At 43.0% G+C, this 24,039-nt stretch overlaps 1 protein-coding gene across 1 annotated transcript in view; it reads left to right on the top strand.

Moving 5' to 3' along the window:
* Positions 1-21,116, top strand: part of LOC116279524 (uncharacterized) — a 68,395-nt gene extending 47,279 nt beyond the window's left edge. Inside the window, exons 13-39 of the mRNA XM_072971060.1 lie at positions 673-730; positions 1,246-1,384; positions 1,800-1,858; positions 2,741-2,880; positions 3,303-3,361; positions 4,245-4,302; positions 4,818-4,956; positions 5,372-5,430; positions 6,313-6,452; positions 6,875-6,933; positions 7,817-7,874; positions 8,390-8,528; positions 8,944-9,002; positions 9,885-10,024; positions 10,447-10,505; positions 11,389-11,446; positions 11,962-12,100; positions 12,516-12,574; positions 13,457-13,596; positions 14,019-14,077; positions 14,961-15,672; positions 16,088-16,146; positions 17,029-17,168; positions 17,591-17,649; positions 18,539-18,678; positions 19,101-19,159; positions 20,842-21,116. The gene's annotated coding sequence lies outside the window, so the exon portion shown is untranslated. The remainder of the gene's footprint in view (positions 1-672; positions 731-1,245; positions 1,385-1,799; positions 1,859-2,740; positions 2,881-3,302; positions 3,362-4,244; positions 4,303-4,817; positions 4,957-5,371; positions 5,431-6,312; positions 6,453-6,874; positions 6,934-7,816; positions 7,875-8,389; positions 8,529-8,943; positions 9,003-9,884; positions 10,025-10,446; positions 10,506-11,388; positions 11,447-11,961; positions 12,101-12,515; positions 12,575-13,456; positions 13,597-14,018; positions 14,078-14,960; positions 15,673-16,087; positions 16,147-17,028; positions 17,169-17,590; positions 17,650-18,538; positions 18,679-19,100; positions 19,160-20,841) is intronic.
* Positions 21,117-24,039: the final 2,923 nt, after the last annotated feature.

Genomic DNA, 24,039 nt, shown 5'->3' with positions numbered 1-24,039 from the left:
CGCTCACCTACTGAAATCAGTGTCTATATGTAAATTCTTTGCTGGGAGTACTTTTCCGATATCTATTAGTACAAGTTATTGAATACAGATAGTTCTCTATGAAAGCGTGTTGTAGTTTGAAGATTCTTCTGTTTTGTTTTGGTCTATATTGCACTCCTCAATTTTGGATCCATCAAATGATGTCTCTTATGGAGTCCTGCAAATGGGGTCTTTCCATTCCATTCCCACTCAGTGTGTTCTAGTTTTCCATGTGAGTTTTCTGCTGTTTCCAACCTCGTCCACTTGCTAAAGCTGCCCTTCCTCGAATCCCTTTCCCTGCCCCCTCTGCACTGAGGCTGTCTTTTAAGACACCGTCCGGTCTTCCCAGCATTCCCCGAGCCAAGACCTGCCCCAGACTCTTCTCTCCTTTGTTCCCTGACTGTCCATTGACTTCAGTTGTAGAGCTGTTGGATGACCCTTTTCTGTGCTGATTGGTTTTCACGTGTCCCTGCCTCTGGTACAACGCAGAGCAGAATCTGTCTTTTGTGTGTATTCCCGGCTTTTGCCAGGATAATGCCTATGATTTGATAGATTCAGTAAATATTTTCTGTCTCACTGACTGATACACTGAATGGTCAAGTGCATAAGTATGCTAGTTTCTCAAGGTGGGGCTTGTTTTGTTTTGTTTCACAGGAAGTTTCAACTGAGCCAGAAACTGAAAAAGAAGAATATGATACTGAATCTCTTGAAGGTCCTACAGAGGAATCAACTGTTCAGGCCAAAATGACTTTTTGATGAAGGAGTTTTTATATTTATGTTATTTTACTGTAGCATTTACTTGATATTTGTAGTGTTATATAAACCTACACTTGATGACATGTGGCCGGGTTAAATGTTGTATACTGCATTGTATCCGTTTGTTTGTGTCTTTTAAGGCACCGTCCGGTCTTCCCAGCATTCCCCGAGCCAAGACCTGCCCCAGACTCTTCTCTCCTTTCTGCCCTGACTGTCCATTGACTTCAGTTGTAGAGCTGTTGGATGACCCTTTTCTGTGCTGATTGGTTTTCATGTGTCCCTGCCTCTGGTACAATGCAGAGCAGAATCTGTCTTCCGTGTGTATTCTGGCTTTTGCCAGGATAATGCCTATGATTTGATAGACACAGTAAATAGTTCCTGCCTCACTGACTGAGAGCCTGAATAGCCAAGTCATGAGTATGATGGCTTCTGAAGGTGGGTTTTTAATATTCTTTTCTTTCGTTTTTATAGGAAAGGGTGACCGAGCCAGAAGTTACAAACCATGAACCTGGTACTGAAAGGGATGCAGGCGATGAAGGTGGTCCAGAGGAGCCAACAGATGAGAAAGAATTGAAGTCTGTGGGTGGAACAAACAAAGCTGACATGTCCGGTAAGCTAGTGAACATTTATGGAGTTTGCCTTTTCTTATCCCTGTGCTTAAAAGCTACTGTGGGGCCAGGGAAGGATGTAGCTGATTGGTAGATGGATGGCATGCTTTGGATGCAGGAGTTCCATCGCCGGGACCTCCATTCAAACAAAGAAATGAGATGCTTATCTAAAATATCTGAAGACTGTAGATCCAGATACCATATGCAGTACTGTTTATTTTCCTTTTGCCCACTGTCTTCATACATAGCCCAACCACGACCAGGTTTTCCTTCAAGAAAATGCTTCAGCCCTCTGAAATTCTTTTGTGTCCCGTTATTTTACGGAAAGATTCTTGAATGGAGTGAGACTTGATATGTGTGCGTACAATTCGAAGTGGTCAATGTTGTCATTTATATATATGTGACTACATCCTCTAGGTGAAACATCACCTTTCTACTTGGGACAAGAGGAAGATGCACAGTCTCCTGACGAGAAGGTACTGTCTCCTTTTGTTATTTTTCTTCTTTTAATGTCTAGCCGTCGAGGGTCGTTAAAACACAAGCGGATGGATGCTTTGACTTTGCGTTCGGACATTTGCGTTTTCCCATCTCAATTCTTGACTTATGTTTTCCAATCTACAGCTAATAAAGTCCTTCTGTGCTTTCGGTCATGCGAGTGCATAGTACACTTGTGTTAATTTTCCAGGCTCACCTACTGAAATCAGTGTTTATACCTAAATTCTTTGCTTGGAATACTTTCCCGTTACACATTAGTACAAGCTTTTAAATACAGATAGTTCCCTATGCAAACTTGGTATATTTTGAAGATTCTTCTGTTTTGCTCTTTACTGCACTCCTCAATTTTGGATCCATCAAGTGATGTCTCTTATGGAGTCCTGCAAATGGGGTCTTTCCATCCCGTTCCCACTAAGTGTGTTCTAGTTTTCCATGTGACTTCTTATGCTGTTTCCAACCTCATCCATTTGCTCAAGCTACCCTTCTTTGAATCCTGTTCCCTTCCCAACTGCCCTTGGCCTCTCTTTGAAAACACAGCCCGGTCTTCCCAGCATTCCCCGAGCCAACACATGCACCACCCTCTTCTCTCCTTTGTGCCCTGAGTGTCCGTTGACTTGAGTTGTACAGCTTTTGAACGGTCCTTTTGTGCGCTGATTGGTTTTCACGTGTCCCTGCCTCTGGTACAATAGAGAGCAGAATCTGTCTTTCGTTTGCATTGCCAGCTTTTCCCAGGATAATGCCTATGATGTGGTAGATACAGTAAATATGTTCTGTCTCACTGGCTGAGGGCCTGAATGGCCAAGTCATGAGTACGATGGCTTCTGAAGGTGGGTTTTTAATATTCTTTTCTTTTGTTTTTATAGGAAAGGGTGACCGAGCCAGAAGTTAACAAAACATGAACCTGGTACTGAAAGGGATGCAGGCGATGAAGGTGGTCCAGAGGAGCCAACAGATGAGAAGGAATTGACGTCTGTGGATGGACCAGACAAACCTGACAGGTCCGGTAAGCGAGTGAACATTTATGGAGTTTGACTTTTCTTATCCCTGTGCTTAAAAGCTACGATCAGGCCAGGCTTGGGTACAGCTGATTGGTAGTTGGATGGCATGCTTCAGAGGCAGGAGTTCCTGGGTTCAATCCCCAGTACCTCCGCTAAAAGGAAGAAATGAAAATCCAGCGCACAGTATCTGAAGAGTGTAGATCCAGATACCACATCCATTACTGTTTGTTTTCCTTTTGCCAGCTGTCTTCCTACATGGCCCAACCACGACCAGGTTTTTCTTTAAGAAAATGCTTCAGCCCTCAGAAATTCTTTTGTGCCCCGTTATTTTATGGAGAGATTCTTGAATGGAGATAGACTTATATGTGTGTGTACAATGGACAGTGGTCAATGTTGTCATTAACGTATGTGTGACTACATTCTCTAGGTGAAACATCACCCTGCTACTCGGGAGAAGCCGAGGACGCACAGTCTCCCGATGAGGAGGTACTGTCTCCTTTTGTTATTTTTCTTCTTCTTTTAATATCTAACCATTGAGGGTTGTTAAAACATAAGCGGATGGATGCCCTGACTTTGCGTTCTGATGTTTGCGTTTTCCCATCTCAATTCTCGACGTATGTTTTCCAATCTACAATTAGTCAAGTCCGTTTGTGATTTGGGTCACGCCAGTGCATAGTACACTTGTGTTAATTTTCCACGCTCACCTACTGAAATCAGTGTCTATATGTAAATTCTTTGCTGGGAGTACTTTTCCGATATCTATTAGTACAAGTTATTGAATACAGATAGTTCTCTATGAAAGCGTGTTGTAGTTTGAAGATTCTTCTGTTTTGTTTTGGTCTATATTGCACTCCTCAATTTTGGATCCATCAAATGATGTCTCTTATGGAGTCCTGCAAATGGGGTCTTTCCATTCCATTCCCACTCAGTGTGTTCTAGTTTTCCATGTGAGTTTTCTGCTGTTTCCAACCTCGTCCACTTGCTAAAGCTGCCCTTCCTCGAATCCCTTTCCCTGCCCCCTCTGCACTGAGGCTGTCTTTTAAGACACCGTCCGGTCTTCCCAGCATTCCCCGAGCCAAGACCTGCCCCAGACTCTTCTCTCCTTTGTTCCCTGACTGTCCATTGACTTCAGTTGTAGAGCTGTTGGATGACCCTTTTCTGTGCTGATTGGTTTTCACGTGTCCCTGCCTCTGGTACAACGCAGAGCAGAATCTGTCTTTTGTGTGTATTCCCGGCTTTTGCCAGGATAATGCCTATGATTTGATAGATTCAGTAAATATTTTCTGTCTCACTGACTGATACACTGAATGGTCAAGTGCATAAGTATGCTAGTTTCTCAAGGTGGGGCTTGTTTTGTTTTGTTTCACAGGAAGTTTCAACTGAGCCAGAAACTGAAAAAGAAGAATATGATACTGAATCTCTTGAAGGTCCTACAGAGGAATCAACTGTTCAGGCCAAAATGACTTTTTGATGAAGGAGTTTTTATATTTATGTTATTTTACTGTAGCATTTACTTGATATTTGTAGTGTTATATAAACCTACACTTGATGACATGTGGCCGGGTTAAATGTTGTATACTGCATTGTATCCGTTTGTTTGTGTCTTTTAAGGCACCGTCCAGTCTTCCCAGCATTCCCCGAGCCAAGACCTGCCCCAGACTCTTCTCTCCTTTCTGCCCTGACTGTCCATTGACTTCAGTTGTAGAGCTGTTGGATGACCCTTTTCTGTGCTGATTGGTTTTCATGTGTCCCTGCCTCTGGTACAATGCAGAGCAGAATCTGTCTTCCGTGTGTATTCTGGCTTTTGCCAGGATAATGCCTATGATTTGATAGACACAGTAAATAGTTCCTGCCTCACTGACTGAGAGCCTGAATAGCCAAGTCATGAGTATGATGGCTTCTGAAGGTGGGTTTTTAATATTCTTTTCTTTCGTTTTTATAGGAAAGGGTGACCAAGCCAGAAGTTACAAACCATGAACCTGGTACTGAAAGGGATGCAGGCGATGAAGGTGGTCCAGAGGAGCCAACAGATGAGAAAGAATTGAAGTCTGTGGGTGGAACAAACAAAGCTGACATGTCCGGTAAGCTAGTGAACATTTATGGAGTTTGCCTTTTCTTATCCCTGTGCTTAAAAGCTACTGTGGGGCCAGGGAAGGATGTAGCTGATTGGTAGATGGATGGCATGCTTTGGATGCAGGAGTTCCATCGCCGGGACCTCCATTCAAACAAAGAAATGAGATGCTTATCTAAAATATCTGAAGACTGTAGATCCAGATACCATATGCAGTACTGTTTATTTTCCTTTTGCCCACTGTCTTCATACATAGCCCAACCACGACCAGGTTTTCCTTCAAGAAAATGCTTCAGCCCTCTGAAATTCTTTTGTGTCCCGTTATTTTACGGAAAGATTCTTGAATGGAGTGAGACTTGATATGTGTGCGTACAATTCGAAGTGGTCAATGTTGTCATTTATATATATGTGACTACATCCTCTAGGTGAAACATCACCTTTCTACTTGGGACAAGAGGAAGATGCACAGTCTCCTGACGAGAAGGTACTGTCTCCTTTTGTTATTTTTCTTCTTTTAATGTCTAGCCGTCGAGGGTCGTTAAAACACAAGCGGATGGATGCTTTGACTTTGCGTTCGGACATTTGCGTTTTCCCATCTCAATTCTTGACTTATGTTTTCCAATCTACAGCTAATAAAGTCCTTCTGTGCTTTCGGTCATGCGAGTGCATAGTACACTTGTGTTAATTTTCCAGGCTCACCTACTGAAATCAGTGTTTATACCTAAATTCTTTGCTTGGAATACTTTCCCGTTACACATTAGTACAAGCTTTTAAATACAGATAGTTCCCTATGCAAACTTGGTATATTTTGAAGATTCTTCTGTTTTGCTCTTTACTGCACTCCTCAATTTTGGATCCATCAAGTGATGTCTCTTATGGAGTCCTGCAAATGGGGTCTTTCCATCCCGTTCCCACTAAGTGTGTTCTAGTTTTCCATGTGACTTCTTATGCTGTTTCCAACCTCATCCATTTGCTCAAGCTACCCTTCTTTGAATCCTGTTCCCTTCCCAACTGCCCTTGGCCTCTCTTTGAAAACACAGCCCGGTCTTCCCAGCATTCCCCGAGCCAACACATGCACCACCCTCTTCTCTCCTTTGTGCCCTGAGTGTCCGTTGACTTGAGTTGTACAGCTTTTGAACGGTCCTTTTGTGCGCTGATTGGTTTTCACGTGTCCCTGCCTCTGGTACAATAGAGAGCAGAATCTGTCTTTCGTTTGCATTGCCAGCTTTTCCCAGGATAATGCCTATGATGTGGTAGATACAGTAAATATGTTCTGTCTCACTGGCTGAGGGCCTGAATGGCCAAGTCATGAGTACGATGGCTTCTGAAGGTGGGTTTTTAATATTCTTTTCTTTTGTTTTTATAGGAAAGGGTGACCGAGCCAGAAGTTAACAAAACATGAACCTGGTACTGAAAGGGATGCAGGCGATGAAGGTGGTCCAGAGGAGCCAACAGATGAGAAGGAATTGACGTCTGTGGATGGACCAGACAAACCTGACAGGTCCGGTAAGCGAGTGAACATTTATGGAGTTTGACTTTTCTTATCCCTGTGCTTAAAAGCTACGATCAGGCCAGGCTTGGGTACAGCTGATTGGTAGTTGGATGGCATGCTTCAGAGGCAGGAGTTCCTGGGTTCAATCCCCAGTACCTCCGCTAAAAGGAAGAAATGAAAATCCAGCGCACAGTATCTGAAGAGTGTAGATCCAGATACCACATCCATTACTGTTTGTTTTCCTTTTGCCAGCTGTCTTCCTACATGGCCCAACCACGACCAGGTTTTTCTTTAAGAAAATGCTTCAGCCCTCAGAAATTCTTTTGTGCCCCGTTATTTTATGGAGAGATTCTTGAATGGAGATAGACTTATATGTGTGTGTACAATGGACAGTGGTCAATGTTGTCATTAACGTATGTGTGACTACATTCTCTAGGTGAAACATCACCCTGCTACTCGGGAGAAGCCGAGGACGCACAGTCTCCCGATGAGGAGGTACTGTCTCCTTTTGTTATTTTTCTTCTTCTTTTAATATCTAACCATTGAGGGTTGTTAAAACATAAGCGGATGGATGCCCTGACTTTGCGTTCTGATGTTTGCGTTTTCCCATCTCAATTCTCGACGTATGTTTTCCAATCTACAATTAGTCAAGTCCGTTTGTGATTTGGGTCACGCCAGTGCATAGTACACTTGTGTTAATTTTCCACGCTCACCTACTGAAATCAGTGTCTATATGTAAATTCTTTGCTGGGAGTACTTTTCCGATATCTATTAGTACAAGTTATTGAATACAGATAGTTCTCTATGAAAGCGTGTTGTAGTTTGAAGATTCTTCTGTTTTGTTTTGGTCTATATTGCACTCCTCAATTTTGGATCCATCAAATGATGTCTCTTATGGAGTCCTGCAAATGGGGTCTTTCCATTCCATTCCCACTCAGTGTGTTCTAGTTTTCCATGTGAGTTTTCTGCTGTTTCCAACCTCGTCCACTTGCTAAAGCTGCCCTTCCTCGAATCCCTTTCCCTGCCCCCTCTGCACTGAGGCTGTCTTTTAAGACACCGTCCGGTCTTCCCAGCATTCCCCGAGCCAAGACCTGCCCCAGACTCTTCTCTCCTTTGTTCCCTGACTGTCCATTGACTTCAGTTGTAGAGCTGTTGGATGACCCTTTTCTGTGCTGATTGGTTTTCACGTGTCCCTGCCTCTGGTACAACGCAGAGCAGAATCTGTCTTTTGTGTGTATTCCTGGCTTTTGCCAGGATAATGCCTATGATTTGATAGATTCAGTAAATATTTTCTGTCTCACTGACTGATACACTGAATGGTCAAGTGCATAAGTATGCTAGTTTCTCAAGGTGGGGCTTGTTTTGTTTTGTTTCACAGGAAGTTTCAACTGAGCCAGAAACTGAAAAAGAAGAATATGATACTGAATCTCTTGAAGGTCCTACAGAGGAATCAACTGTTCAGGCCAAAATGACTTTTTGATGAAGGAGTTTTTATATTTATGTTATTTTACTGTAGCATTTACTTGATATTTGTAGTGTTATATAAACCTACACTTGATGACATGTGGCCGGGTTAAATGTTGTATACTGCATTGTATCCGTTTGTTTGTGTCTTTTAAGGCACCGTCCGGTCTTCCCAGCATTCCCCGAGCCAAGACCTGCCCCAGACTCTTCTCTCCTTTCTGCCCTGACTGTCCATTGACTTCAGTTGTAGAGCTGTTGGATGACCCTTTTCTGTGCTGATTGGTTTTCATGTGTCCCTGCCTCTGGTACAATGCAGAGCAGAATCTGTCTTCCGTGTGTATTCTGGCTTTTGCCAGGATAATGCCTATGATTTGATAGACACAGTAAATAGTTCCTGCCTCACTGACTGAGAGCCTGAATAGCCAAGTCATGAGTATGATGGCTTCTGAAGGTGGGTTTTTAATATTCTTTTCTTTCGTTTTTATAGGAAAGGGTGACCGAGCCAGAAGTTACAAACCATGAACCTGGTACTGAAAGGGATGCAGGCGATGAAGGTGGTCCAGAGGAGCCAACAGATGAGAAAGAATTGAAGTCTGTGGGTGGAACAAACAAAGCTGACATGTCCGGTAAGCTAGTGAACATTTATGGAGTTTGCCTTTTCTTATCCCTGTGCTTAAAAGCTACTGTGGGGCCAGGGAAGGATGTAGCTGATTGGTAGATGGATGGCATGCTTTGGATGCAGGAGTTCCATCGCCGGGACCTCCATTCAAACAAAGAAATGAGATGCTTATCTAAAATATCTGAAGACTGTAGATCCAGATACCATATGCAGTACTGTTTATTTTCCTTTTGCCCACTGTCTTCATACATAGCCCAACCACGACCAGGTTTTCCTTCAAGAAAATGCTTCAGCCCTCTGAAATTCTTTTGTGTCCCGTTATTTTACGGAAAGATTCTTGAATGGAGTGAGACTTGATATGTGTGCGTACAATTCGAAGTGGTCAATGTTGTCATTTATATATATGTGACTACATCCTCTAGGTGAAACATCACCTTTCTACTTGGGACAAGAGGAAGATGCACAGTCTCCTGACGAGAAGGTACTGTCTCCTTTTGTTATTTTTCTTCTTTTAATGTCTAGCCGTCGAGGGTCGTTAAAACACAAGCAGATGGATGCTTTGACTTTGCGTTCGGACATTTGCGTTTTCCCATCTCAATTCTTGACTTATGTTTTCCAATCTACAGCTAATAAAGTCCTTCTGTGCTTTCGGTCATGCGAGTGCATAGTACACTTGTGTTAATTTTCCAGGCTCACCTACTGAAATCAGTGTTTATACCTAAATTCTTTGCTTGGAATACTTTCCCGTTACACATTAGTACAAGCTTTTAAATACAGATAGTTCCCTATGCAAACTTGGTATATTTTGAAGATTCTTCTGTTTTGCTCTTTACTGCACTCCTCAATTTTGGATCCATCAAGTGATGTCTCTTATGGAGTCCTGCAAATGGGGTCTTTCCATCCCGTTCCCACTAAGTGTGTTCTAGTTTTCCATGTGACTTCTTATGCTGTTTCCAACCTCATCCATTTGCTCAAGCTACCCTTCTTTGAATCCTGTTCCCTTCCCAACTGCCCTTGGCCTCTCTTTGAAAACACAGCCCGGTCTTCCCAGCATTCCCCGAGCCAACACATGCACCACCCTCTTCTCTCCTTTGTGCCCTGAGTGTCCGTTGACTTGAGTTGTACAGCTTTTGAACGGTCCTTTTGTGCGCTGATTGGTTTTCACGTGTCCCTGCCTCTGGTACAATAGAGAGCAGAATCTGTCTTTCGTTTGCATTGCCAGCTTTTCCCAGGATAATGCCTATGATGTGGTAGATACAGTAAATATGTTCTGTCTCACTGGCTGAGGGCCTGAATGGCCAAGTCATGAGTACGATGGCTTCTGAAGGTGGGTTTTTAATATTCTTTTCTTTTGTTTTTATAGGAAAGGGTGACCGAGCCAGAAGTTAACAAAACATGAACCTGGTACTGAAAGGGATGCAGGCGATGAAGGTGGTCCAGAGGAGCCAACAGATGAGAAGGAATTGACGTCTGTGGATGGACCAGACAAACCTGACAGGTCCGGTAAGCGAGTGAACATTTATGGAGTTTGACTTTTCTTATCCCTGTGCTTAAAAGCTACGATCAGGCCAGGCTTGGGTACAGCTGATTGGTAGTTGGATGGCATGCTTCAGAGGCAGGAGTTCCTGGGTTCAATCCCCAGTACCTCCGCTAAAAGGAAGAAATGAAAATCCAGCGCACAGTATCTGAAGAGTGTAGATCCAGATACCACATCCATTACTGTTTGTTTTCCTTTTGCCAGCTGTCTTCCTACATGGCCCAACCACGACCAGGTTTTTCTTTAAGAAAATGCTTCAGCCCTCAGAAATTCTTTTGTGCCCCGTTATTTTATGGAGAGATTCTTGAATGGAGATAGACTTATATGTGTGTGTACAATGGACAGTGGTCAATGTTGTCATTAACGTATGTGTGACTACATTCTCTAGGTGAAACATCACCCTGCTACTCGGGAGAAGCCGAGGACGCACAGTCTCCCGATGAGGAGGTACTGTCTCCTTTTGTTATTTTTCTTCTTCTTTTAATATCTAACCATTGAGGGTTGTTAAAACATAAGCGGATGGATGCCCTGACTTTGCGTTCTGATGTTTGCGTTTTCCCATCTCAATTCTCGACGTATGTTTTCCAATCTACAATTAGTCAAGTCCGTTTGTGATTTGGGTCACGCCAGTGCATAGTACACTTGTGTTAATTTTCCACGCTCACCTACTGAAATCAGTGTCTATATGTAAATTCTTTGCTGGGAGTACTTTTCCGATATCTATTAGTACAAGTTATTGAATACAGATAGTTCTCTATGAAAGCGTGTTGTAGTTTGAAGATTCTTCTGTTTTGTTTTGGTCTATATTGCACTCCTCAATTTTGGATCCATCAAATGATGTCTCTTATGGAGTCCTGCAAATGGGGTCTTTCCATTCCATTCCCACTCAGTGTGTTCTAGTTTTCCATGTGAGTTTTCTGCTGTTTCCAACCTCGTCCACTTGCTAAAGCTGCCCTTCCTCGAATCCCTTTCCCTGCCCCCTCTGCACTGAGGCTGTCTTTTAAGACACCGTCCGGTCTTCCCAGCATTCCCCGAGCCAAGACCTGCCCCAGACTCTTCTCTCCTTTGTTCCCTGACTGTCCATTGACTTCAGTTGTAGAGCTGTTGGATGACCCTTTTCTGTGCTGATTGGTTTTCACGTGTCCCTGCCTCTGGTACAACGCAGAGCAGAATCTGTCTTTTGTGTGTATTCCTGGCTTTTGCCAGGATAATGCCTATGATTTGATAGATTCAGTAAATATTTTCTGTCTCACTGACTGATACACTGAATGGTCAAGTGCATAAGTATGCTAGTTTCTCAAGGTGGGGCTTGTTTTGTTTTGTTTCACAGGAAGTTTCAACTGAGCCAGAAACTGAAAAAGAAGAATATGATACTGAATCTCTTGAAGGTCCTACAGAGGAATCAACTGTTCAGGCCAAAATGACTTTTTGATGAAGGAGTTTTTATATTTATGTTATTTTACTGTAGCATTTACTTGATATTTGTAGTGTTATATAAACCTACACTTGATGACATGTGGCCGGGTTAAATGTTGTATACTGCATTGTATCCGTTTGTTTGTGTCTTTTAAGGCACCGTCCGGTCTTCCCAGCATTCCCCGAGCCAAGACCTGCCCCAGACTCTTCTCTCCTTTCTGCCCTGACTGTCCATTGACTTCAGTTGTAGAGCTGTTGGATGACCCTTTTCTGTGCTGATTGGTTTTCATGTGTCCCTGCCTCTGGTACAATGCAGAGCAGAATCTGTCTTCCGTGTGTATTCTGGCTTTTGCCAGGATAATGCCTATGATTTGATAGACACAGTAAATAGTTCCTGCCTCACTGACTGAGAGCCTGAATAGCCAAGTCATGAGTATGATGGCTTCTGAAGGTGGGTTTTTAATATTCTTTTCTTTCGTTTTTATAGGAAAGGGTGACCGAGCCAGAAGTTACAAACCATGAACCTGGTACTGAAAGGGATGCAGGCGATGAAGGTGGTCCAGAGGAGCCAACAGATGAGAAAGAATTGAAGTCTGTGGGTGGAACAAACAAAGCTGACATGTCCGGTAAGCTAGTGAACATTTATGGAGTTTGCCTTTTCTTATCCCTGTGCTTAAAAGCTACTGTGGGGCCAGGGAAGGATGTAGCTGATTGGTAGATGGATGGCATGCTTTGGATGCAGGAGTTCCATCGCCGGGACCTCCATTCAAACAAAGAAATGAGATGCTTATCTAAAATATCTGAAGACTGTAGATCCAGATACCATATGCAGTACTGTTTATTTTCCTTTTGCCCACTGTCTTCATACATAGCCCAACCACGACCAGGTTTTCCTTCAAGAAAATGCTTCAGCCCTCTGAAATTCTTTTGTGTCCCGTTATTTTACGGAAAGATTCTTGAATGGAGTGAGACTTGATATGTGTGCGTACAATTCGAAGTGGTCAATGTTGTCATTTATATATATGTGACTACATCCTCTAGGTGAAACATCACCTTTCTACTTGGGACAAGAGGAAGATGCACAGTCTCCTGACGAGAAGGTACTGTCTCCTTTTGTTATTTTTCTTCTTTTAATGTCTAGCCGTCGAGGGTCGTTAAAACACAAGCGGATGGATGCTTTGACTTTGCGTTCGGACATTTGCGTTTTCCCATCTCAATTCTTGACTTATGTTTTCCAATCTACAGCTAATAAAGTCCTTCTGTGCTTTCGGTCATGCGAGTGCATAGTACACTTGTGTTAATTTTCCAGGCTCACCTACTGAAATCAGTGTTTATACCTAAATTCTTTGCTTGGAATACTTTCCCGTTACACATTAGTACAAGCTTTTAAATACAGATAGTTCCCTATGCAAACTTGGTATATTTTGAAGATTCTTCTGTTTTGCTCTTTACTGCACTCCTCAATTTTGGATCCATCAAGTGATGTCTCTTATGGAGTCCTGCAAATGGGGTCTTTCCATCCCGTTCCCACTAAGTGTGTTCTAGTTTTCCATGTGACTTCTTATGCTGTTTCCAACCTCATCCATTTGCTCAAGCTACCCTTCTTTGAATCCTGTTCCCTTCCCAACTGCCCTTGGCCTCTCTTTGAAAACACAGCCCGGTCTTCCCAGCATTCCCCGAGCCAACACATGCACCACCCTCTTCTCTCCTTTGTGCCCTGAGTGTCCGTTGACTTGAGTTGTACAGCTTTTGAACGGTCCTTTTGTGCGCTGATTGGTTTTCACGTGTCCCTGCCTCTGGTACAATAGAGAGCAGAATCTGTCTTTCGTTTGCATTGCCAGCTTTTCCCAGGATAATGCCTATGATGTGGTAGATACAGTAAATATGTTCTGTCTCACTGGCTGAGGGCCTGAATGGCCAAGTCATGAGTACGATGGCTTCTGAAGGTGGGTTTTTAATATTCTTTTCTTTTGTTTTTATAGGAAAGGGTGACCGAGCCAGAAGTTAACAAAACATGAACCTGGTACTGAAAGGGATGCAGGCGATGAAGGTGGTCCAGAGGAGCCAACAGATGAGAAGGAATTGACGTCTGTGGATGGACCAGACAAACCTGACAGGTCCGGTAAGCGAGTGAACATTTATGGAGTTTGACTTTTCTTATCCCTGTGCTTAAAAGCTACGATCAGGCCAGGCTTGGGTACAGCTGATTGGTAGTTGGATGGCATGCTTCAGAGGCAGGAGTTCCTGGGTTCAATCCCCAGTACCTCCGCTAAAAGGAAGAAATGAAAATCCAGCGCACAGTATCTGAAGAGTGTAGATCCAGATACCACATCCATTACTGTTTGTTTTCCTTTTGCCAGCTGTCTTCCTACATGGCCCAACCACGACCAGGTTTTTCTTTAAGAAAATGCTTCAGCCCTCAGAAATTCTTTTGTGCCCCGTTATTTTATGGAGAGATTCTTGAATGGAGATAGACTTATATGTGTGTGTACAATGGACAGTGGTCAATGTTGTCATTAACGTATGTGTGACTACATTCTCTAGGTGAAACATCACCCTGCTACTCGGGAGAAGCCGAGGACGCACAGTCTCCCGATGAGGAGGTACTGTCTCCTTTTGTTATTTTTCTTCTTCTTTTAATATCTAACCATTGAGGGTTGTTAAAACATAAGCGGATGGATGCCCTGACTTTGCGTTCTGATGTTTGCGTTTTCCCATCTCAATTCTCGACGTATGTTTTCCAATCTACAATTAGTCAAGTCCGTTTGTGATTTGGGTCACGCCAGTGCATAGTACACTTGTGTTAATTTTCCACGCTCACCTACTGAAATCAGTGTCTATATGTAAATTCTTTGCTGGGAGTACTTTTCCGATATCTATTAGTACAAGTTATTGAATACAGATAGTTCTCTATGAAAGCGTGTTGTAGTTTGAAGATTCTTCTGTTTTGTTTTGGTCTATATTGCACTCCTCAATTTTGGATCCATCAAATGATGTCTCTTATGGAGTCCTGCAAATGGGGTCTTTCCATTCCATTCCCACTCAGTGTGTTCTAGTTTTCCATGTGAGTTTTCTGCTGTTTCCAACCTCGTCCACTTGCTAAAGCTGCCCTTCCTCGAATCCCTTTCCCTGCCCCCTCTGCACTGAGGCTGTCTTTTAAGACACCGTCCGGTCTTCCCAGCATTCCCCGAGCCAAGACCTGCCCCAGACTCTTCTCTCCTTTGTTCCCTGACTGTCCATTGACTTCAGTTGTAGAGCTGTTGGATGACCCTTTTCTGTGCTGATTGGTTTTCACGTGTCCCTGCCTCTGGTACAACGCAGAGCAGAATCTGTCTTTTGTGTGTATTCCTGGCTTTTGCCAGGATAATGCCTATGATTTGATAGATTCAGTAAATATTTTCTGTCTCACTGACTGATACACTGAATGGTCAAGTGCATAAGTATGCTAGTTTCTCAAGGTGGGGCTTGTTTTGTTTTGTTTCACAGGAAGTTTCAACTGAGCCAGAAACTGAAAAAGAAGAATATGATACTGAATCTCTTGAAGGTCCTACAGAGGAATCAACTGTTCAGGCCAAAATGACTTTTTGATGAAGGAGTTTTTATATTTATGTTATTTTACTGTAGCATTTACTTGATATTTGTAGTGTTATATAAACCTACACTTGATGACATGTGGCCGGGTTAAATGTTGTATACTGCATTGTATCCGTTTGTTTGTGTCTTTTAAGGCACCGTCCGGTCTTCCCAGCATTCCCCGAGCCAAGACCTGCCCCAGACTCTTCTCTCCTTTCTGCCCTGACTGTCCATTGACTTCAGTTGTAGAGCTGTTGGATGACCCTTTTCTGTGCTGATTGGTTTTCATGTGTCCCTGCCTCTGGTACAATGCAGAGCAGAATCTGTCTTCCGTGTGTATTCTGGCTTTTGCCAGGATAATGCCTATGATTTGATAGACACAGTAAATAGTTCCTGCCTCACTGACTGAGAGCCTGAATAGCCAAGTCATGAGTATGATGGCTTCTGAAGGTGGGTTTTTAATATTCTTTTCTTTCGTTTTTATAGGAAAGGGTGACCGAGCCAGAAGTTACAAACCATGAACCTGGTACTGAAAGGGATGCAGGCGATGAAGGTGGTCCAGAGGAGCCAACAGATGAGAAAGAATTGAAGTCTGTGGGTGGAACAAACAAAGCTGACATGTCCGGTAAGCTAGTGAACATTTATGGAGTTTGCCTTTTCTTATCCCTGTGCTTAAAAGCTACTGTGGGGCCAGGGAAGGATGTAGCTGATTGGTAGATGGATGGCATGCTTTGGATGCAGGAGTTCCATCGCCGGGACCTCCATTCAAACAAAGAAATGAGATGCTTATCTAAAATATCTGAAGACTGTAGATCCAGATACCATATGCAGTACTGTTTATTTTCCTTTTGCCCACTGTCTTCATACATAGCCCAACCACGACCAGGTTTTCCTTCAAGAAAATGCTTCAGCCCTCTGAAATTCTTTTGTGTCCCGTTATTTTACGGAAAGATTCTTGAATGGAGTGAGACTTGATATGTGTGCGTACAATTCGAAGTGGTCAATGTTGTCATTTATATATATGTGACTACATCCTCTAGGTGAAACATCACCTTTCTACTTGGGACAAGAGGAAGATGCACAGTCTCCTGACGAGAAGGTACTGTCTCCTTTTGTTATTTTTCTTCTTTTAATGTCTAGCCGTCGAGGGTCGTTAAAACACAAGCAGATGGATGCTTTGACTTTGCGTTCGGACATTTGCGTTTTCCCATCTCAATTCTTGACTTATGTTTTCCAATCTACAGCTAATAAAGTCCTTCTGTGCTTTCGGTCATGCGAGTGCATAGTACACTTGTGTTAATTTTCCAGGCTCACCTACTGAAATCAGTGTTTATACCTAAATTCTTTGCTTGGAATACTTTCCCGTTACACATTAGTACAAGCTTTTAAATACAGATAGTTCCCTATGCAAACTTGGTATATTTTGAAGATTCTTCTGTTTTGCTCTTTACTGCACTCCTCAATTTTGGATCCATCAAGTGATGTCTCTTATGGAGTCCTGCAAATGGGGTCTTTCCATCCCGTTCCCACTAAGTGTGTTCTAGTTTTCCATGTGACTTCTTATGCTGTTTCCAACCTCATCCATTTGCTCAAGCTACCCTTCTTTGAATCCTGTTCCCTTCCCAACTGCCCTTGGCCTCTCTTTGAAAACACAGCCCGGTCTTCCCAGCATTCCCCGAGCCAACACATGCACCACCCTCTTCTCTCCTTTGTGCCCTGAGTGTCCGTTGACTTGAGTTGTACAGCTTTTGAACGGTCCTTTTGTGCGCTGATTGGTTTTCACGTGTCCCTGCCTCTGGTACAATAGAGAGCAGAATCTGTCTTTCGTTTGCATTGCCAGCTTTTCCCAGGATAATGCCTATGATGTGGTAGATACAGTAAATATGTTCTGTCTCACTGGCTGAGGGCCTGAATGGCCAAGTCATGAGTACGATGGCTTCTGAAGGTGGGTTTTTAATATTCTTTTCTTTTGTTTTTATAGGAAAGGGTGACCGAGCCAGAAGTTAACAAAACATGAACCTGGTACTGAAAGGGATGCAGGCGATGAAGGTGGTCCAGAGGAGCCAACAGATGAGAAGGAATTGACGTCTGTGGATGGACCAGACAAACCTGACAGGTCCGGTAAGCGAGTGAACATTTATGGAGTTTGACTTTTCTTATCCCTGTGCTTAAAAGCTACGATCAGGCCAGGCTTGGGTACAGCTGATTGGTAGTTGGATGGCATGCTTCAGAGGCAGGAGTTCCTGGGTTCAATCCCCAGTACCTCCGCTAAAAGGAAGAAATGAAAATCCAGCGCACAGTATCTGAAGAGTGTAGATCCAGATACCACATCCATTACTGTTTGTTTTCCTTTTGCCAGCTGTCTTCCTACATGGCCCAACCACGACCAGGTTTTTCTTTAAGAAAATGCTTCAGCCCTCAGAAATTCTTTTGTGCCCCGTTATTTTATGGAGAGATTCTTGAATGGAGATAGACTTATATGTGTGTGTACAATGGACAGTGGTCAATGTTGTCATTAACGTATGTGTGACTACATTCTCTAGGTGAAACATCACCCTGCTACTCGGGAGAAGCCGAGGACGCACAGTCTCCCGATGAGGAGGTACTGTCTCCTTTTGTTATTTTTCTTCTTCTTTTAATATCTAACCATTGAGGGTTGTTAAAACATAAGCGGATGGATGCCCTGACTTTGCGTTCTGATGTTTGCGTTTTCCCATCTCAATTCTCGACGTATGTTTTCCAATCTACAATTAGTCAAGTCCGTTTGTGATTTGGGTCACGCCAGTGCATAGTACACTTGTGTTAATTTTCCACGCTCACCTACTGAAATCAGTGTCTATATGTAAATTCTTTGCTGGGAGTACTTTTCCGATATCTATTAGTACAAGTTATTGAATACAGATAGTTCTCTATGAAAGCGTGTTGTAGTTTGAAGATTCTTCTGTTTTGTTTTGGTCTATATTGCACTCCTCAATTTTGGATCCATCAAATGATGTCTCTTATGGAGTCCTGCAAATGGGGTCTTTCCATTCCATTCCCACTCAGTGTGTTCTAGTTTTCCATGTGAGTTTTCTGCTGTTTCCAACCTCGTCCACTTGCTAAAGCTGCCCTTCCTCGAATCCCTTTCCCTGCCCCCTCTGCACTGAGACTGTCTTTTAAGACACCGTCCGGTCTTCCCAGCATTCCCCGAGCCAAGACCTGCCCCAGACTCTTCTCTCCTTTCTGCCCTGACTGTCCATTGACTTCAGTTGTAGAGCTGTTGGATGACCCTTTTCTGTGCTGATTGGTTTTCATGTGTCCCTGCCTCTGGTACAATGCAGAGCAGAATCTGTCTTCCGTGTGTATTCTGGCTTTTGCCAGGATAATACCTATGATTTGATAGACACAGTAAATACTTCCTGCCTCACTGACTGAGAGCCTGAATAGCCAAGTCATGAGTATGATGGCTTCTGAAGGTGGGTTTTTAATATTCTTTTCTTTTGTTTTTATAGGAAAGGGTGACTGAGCCAGAAGTTAACAAAACATGAACCTGGTACTGAAAGGGATGCAGGCGATGAAGGTGGTCCAGAGGAGCCAACAGATGAGAAGGAATTGACGTCTGTGGATGGACCAGACAAACCTGACAGGTCCGGTAAGCGAGTGAACATTTATGGAGTTTGCCTTTTCTTATCCCTGTGCTTAAAATCTACGATCAGGCCAGGCTTGGGTATAGCTGATTGGTAGTTGGATGGCATGCTTCAGATGCAGGAGTTCCTGGGGTCAATCCCCAGTACCTCCGCTAAAAGGAAGAAATGAAAATCTAGCGCACAGTATCTGAAGAGTGTAGATCCAGGTACCACATCCATTAGTGTTTGTTTTCCTTTTGCCAGCTGTCTTCCTACATTCCCCAACCACGACCAGGTTTTTCTTTAAGAAAATGCTTCAGCCCTCAGAAATTCTTTTGTGCCCCGTTATTTTATGGAGAGATTCTTGAATGGAGATAGACTTATATGTGTGTGTACAATGGACAGTGGTCAATGTTGTCATTAACGTATGTGTGACTACATTCTCTAGGTGAAACATCACCCTGCTACTCGGGAGAAGCCGAGGACGCACAGTCTCCCAATGAGGAGGTACTGTCTCCTTTTGTTATTTTTCTTCTTCTTTTAATATCTAACCATTGAGGGTCGTTAAAACATAAGCGGATGGATGCCCTGACTTTGCGTTCTGATGTTTGCGTTTTCCCATCTCAATTCTCGACGTATGTTTTCCAATCTACAATTAGTCAAGTCCGTTTGTGATTTGGGTCACGCCAGTGCATAGTACACTTGTGTTAATTTTCCACGCTCACCTACTGAAATCAGTGTCTATATCTAAATTCTTTGCTGGGAGTACTTTTCCGATATCTATTAGTACAAGTTATTGAATACAGATAGTTCTCTATGAAAGCGTGTTGTAGTTTGAAGATTCTTCTGTTTTGTTTTGGTCTATATTGCACTCCTCAATTTTGGATCCATCAAATGATGTCTCTTATGGAGTCCTGCAAATGGGGTCTTTCCATTCCATTCCCACTCAGTGTGTTCTAGTTTTCCATGTGAGTTTTCTGCTGTTTCCAACCTCGTCCACTTGCTAAAGCTGCCCTTCCTCGAATCCCTTTCCCTGCCCCCTCTGCACTGAGGCTGTCTTTTAAGACACCGTCCGGTCTTCCCAGCATTCCCCGAGCCAAGACCTGCCCCAGACTCTTCTCTCCTTTGTTCCCTGACTGTCCATTGACTTCAGTTGTAGAGCTGTTGGATGACCCTTTTCTGTGCTGATTGGTTTTCACGTGTCCCTGCCTCTGGTACAATGCAGAACAGAATCTGTCTTTCTTGTGTATTCCTGGCTAACATCACCCTGCTACTCTGGAAAAGCCAAAGACGCACAGTCTGCTGATGAGGTCCCATCCTTGTGTTTGTTTGCTTCTTCTTCTAATATCTAAGCATCAAAGATCATTAAAACATAAGCAGATGGATGCCCTGACTTTGCGTTCTGATGTTTGCATTTTCCCATGCCAATTCTTGACCTGCATTTTCTAATCTACAACTAATAATGTCGTTGTGTGCTTTTGGTTTTGCGAATGCACGGTGCACTTGTGTCAGTTATCCATGCTCACCTAGTGAGAGCAGTGTCTGTATCTAAATTTTTTGCTTCGAATATTTTTTTGTTATTGATTAGTACAAGTTATTGAATATAGATAGTTTCCTGTGTAAGTTCGGTGTAGTTTAAAGTTTCTACTGTTTTTCTTGTATTGTTTGCACTCCTTATTTTCCATTAATCGACTGTTGTCTCTTACTGAATGTTGCAAATGGGGTCTTTCCATTCCTTTCCCATTCTGTGTGTTCCAGTTTTCCATGTGACTTCTTATGCTGTTTCCCACCTCATCCTTTTGCTCTAGCTGACTTTCCTTGAATCCCTTTCCCTGCCCCCTCTGCACTGAGTCTGTCTTTGAAGACACAGTCCGGTCTTCCCAGCATTCCCCTAGCCAGTACCTGCCACGGAATCTTCTCTCCTATGTGCGCTAACTGTCTGTTGAGTTCAGTTGTAGAGCTGTTGGATGACCCTTTTCTGTTCTGGTTGGTTTTCTCGTGTCCCTGCCTCTGGTACAATATAGAGAAGAATCTGTCTTTTGTGTGTATTCCCGGCTCTTGCCAGGATAATGCCTATGATGTGATAGATTCAGTAAATATTTTCTGTCTCACTGACTGATACACTGAATGGTCAAGTGCATAAGTATGCTGGTTTCTCAAGGTGGGGGGTGTTTTGTTTTGTTTCACAGGAAGTTTCAACTGAGCCAGAAACTGAGAAAGAAGAATATGATACTGAATCTATTGAAGGTCCTACAGAGGAATCAACTGTTCAGGCCAAAATGACTTTTTGATGAAGGAGTTTTTATATTTATCTTATTTTACCGTAGCAATTACTTGATATTTGTAGTGTTATGTAAACCTACACTTGATGACATGTGGCCGGGTTAAATGTTGTATACTGCATTGTATCCGTTTGTTAATTCTTTCCCCTCGATTCATTAAATCCATCTGTATATCTCAAAAACCTGTGGTTTGTATTTGTATGGTTTCCATTTTGGTTCTTAAACTGTGTGTTCTCAAATTTCAGAAGTATTGTTTGTCATCCTGTTTCCATAGTTGTGTTTTTGGTATAAATGGTTTTTTTAAATTTTACAATGATTCAGAGTAAAACATTTGATTAAAATGAATAGTGTTTTTGTTTTTTTATTTTTTCTGTTTTCATCTCTTTAACTTTTAAAACATATCCCTGCTTCCTTCGAAATGTTACTATATTTTCACGTAGATCTGCAGGGACATTTCAGGAGAAAGAACAGTATGATAAGCAATACGAAATATGTCAGTTTCTTACACCAACAGTTGATTCAGTCGTGTTTTATTCAGGGCCACCCCTAATTATAGGAATGGATTCTTTTCCTCGAACTGTGTGAGCTGTATGCAGTTTTCTGTTTTTAAATGTACCTACCCACCCTCCCCCATCTCCAGTGTTTTCTCACCCTTTATGCAGTTTTTCACTCAGTGGAATCCTCAAGGGGGCCCCACTGCAGATCTCCAGGGTCCTTTCTGTGTTCCGCTCCCTCCTCTCCAGCCCTCTCTCCTCTGATCTCTATCTGCATTGGTTTCGCCAGACTCCCTACTTCATCACATCGACTGAGGGAGTCTGGTGGACCCTCCTACCTCGTTCCCTGTCCCTGTGTCACAGCCTGGATATTCTACCAAGGCCGTGCACTGGGGCGTTTGGTAGACTCACTTCATGTGTTTTTAGGGATCCCTGTCCTTCATTGCCTGAAGTCCTTCGTCTTAAAGAGTGTTTTTTTCATTTATTTTATCTGTTTTGGTTTTGCTTGTTTTAAGGAGGCAGGCCCGTCAGTGCCTGTTCCTCCGTCTTGCCTGGAAGCCACCTGCAGGAGGCCTCGGGCACACGCTCTAGGTGGTCGGCTTCCTCCTGTGCTTAGTTGCTTCCTGCTCATCCTTCATTCTCAGTGTGACCGTCTCTTCCCTGGGGAGTCTTCCCTGGGCCCAGTCTAGACCAAGTCCTGTTATGTGATCATAGAGCTCTCTTTTCTTATAGTAGCCATCTGAATTTATAATTATTGTATTTGTGGTTCTCTCTTACTAGACTGTACACTAAAGGGGAACCAGGGTCTTGTCTGTTTTATCTTCAGAGCTTAGTAGAATGTCTTCCACATTATAGATGCTCAGTATATACAATTGTTCAATCTATGGATGAGTGAATGTGAAAGTGCACAATCCTTTATACACAAAAGTTACTCATATCTTTATTTCTATTTTTTATTTCCTCCTAATGAAGATTATGGTAGCTTATTGAAAATTCAGTATGCAATTCTTTCATATAGAAAATGAATAGAACTCAAAAAAACAGTGTGAACTACTTACAGGGAAAATTCAAAAATTGGAAAGAAGCTTAATAGGCTATGAAAGGAGCTGTCAGAAACAAAAGGAATGAAATCACAGAACACGAAAAAGTGGTGCGGGAACGAGAGCTCTGTAGTTGACGCATTGAGTTTCTTGTTTGTAAGGAAACATTTGAACTCTTTATATTTGCTTTAACACTACAGATATGTAGGAGAAGTTTTATAATTGCTAACTTACCTTCTGGGATTTTACAGGAGAGAAAATTTTATTAGTATTGTGGAGTATGAAATTCTTGGAAGTAATACAGCAAAATAAATACACACACACATATATATACACACTATATCTTTAAAATATCTTTGATCCGTATTTGTCAATTGATCTCCAGAAAGTTTATGTTACTTTACATTCCCACATGTAGGATTAGAAAAACGGCCATTTTTGTCAAGACAAAGTTAAAACAGTTTGCAATTTTATTCTTAACATATGAATGGGTGGAATAAAAAATAAAATGAAAAGTGATTGTTGACTAGTTTATTCAGCATCCCTCTCATACAGAGAGAAAATTAGTACAAGGGTCTTAACTGAAAGCACTGATTACTCTTTATTGTTTAATTAACATGGATCCTGTCTTTTTCCAGAAGTGATTCTAAAAGGATTTATTAAATAGATAATAATCAAGGTAACTTTAAAGTGTTGTGGAAGAAGAAACATAAAGCTTGGAGGGGGGAGGGTATATACCTCAGTGGTAGTGTCTGCCTTGCATGCATGAGGTCCTGTGTTCAATCCCCAATACCTCCCTCAAAAACTAGAAATAAATAAAGCTAATTACCTCCCCCCCACAAAAAAAAAACACCTAAGAAAAAAATCTAGGGCAACAGGGAGTAGACTCCCCAGCCTAGCCTTGGAGGATAGTAATTTGCGGATCTCTGCTCTGTAAAAGACATCTGCAGGTGTTACTTTACACCTGGGTGCCAGTCACCCAGCAGGGGCACAGGAGCAATCTCTTTGGATGCCCACCTGCAGGAAGTCACGACAACACAGGCTTTTGCACACCTCCCCCTACCAGGTGTCCAGTGCCCCAGGAGGCTGAAAAGGGACAGTCTAGGGCCTCTCTTCAGGCTCACTTACAGGTAGAAGCCATTCAGTCCAGCCCTGCCTGGAAACCTCTGTCCAAAGGCTAGGGGAAGCACCAGGCCCCTGTTCTCTCAAACCACCGCTTTCTGTCATGGGATCCATGTGCCTGTGGGAGTTAGCACCCACAAGCCTGAAACTTGAACACAAGGGTTCTCACCCAGCTAGTCACCATGCACCGTGCTCCTGAGAATGGCTGGAGACCACAAATCCAACCTCTCCTGCAGTCACCAGCTCCCTAACACTCCCCTGCATCCCCTCACTCCACCCGCAGCACCCTCGTCACACCACTGTGGTGAATCTGACTCCAAAGCTGGAGGCAGACATTCCTCCTCTGTGCTGACCCGGGAATCCAGCAAAGGCACCTCTATCCATCTGTGCTTACCTGCCTGGCATCCCTGGCCCACTCTCTGTACCTGGCATTGCCTGAAGCTTTCCCA

This window comes from Vicugna pacos, chromosome 11, assembly GCF_048564905.1.
Source record: "Vicugna pacos chromosome 11, VicPac4, whole genome shotgun sequence".
NCBI lineage: Eukaryota > Metazoa > Chordata > Mammalia > Artiodactyla > Camelidae > Vicugna > Vicugna pacos.
Note: the sequence above shows the minus strand (reverse complement) of the source record. Positions and strands in the feature narration are given on the sequence as shown.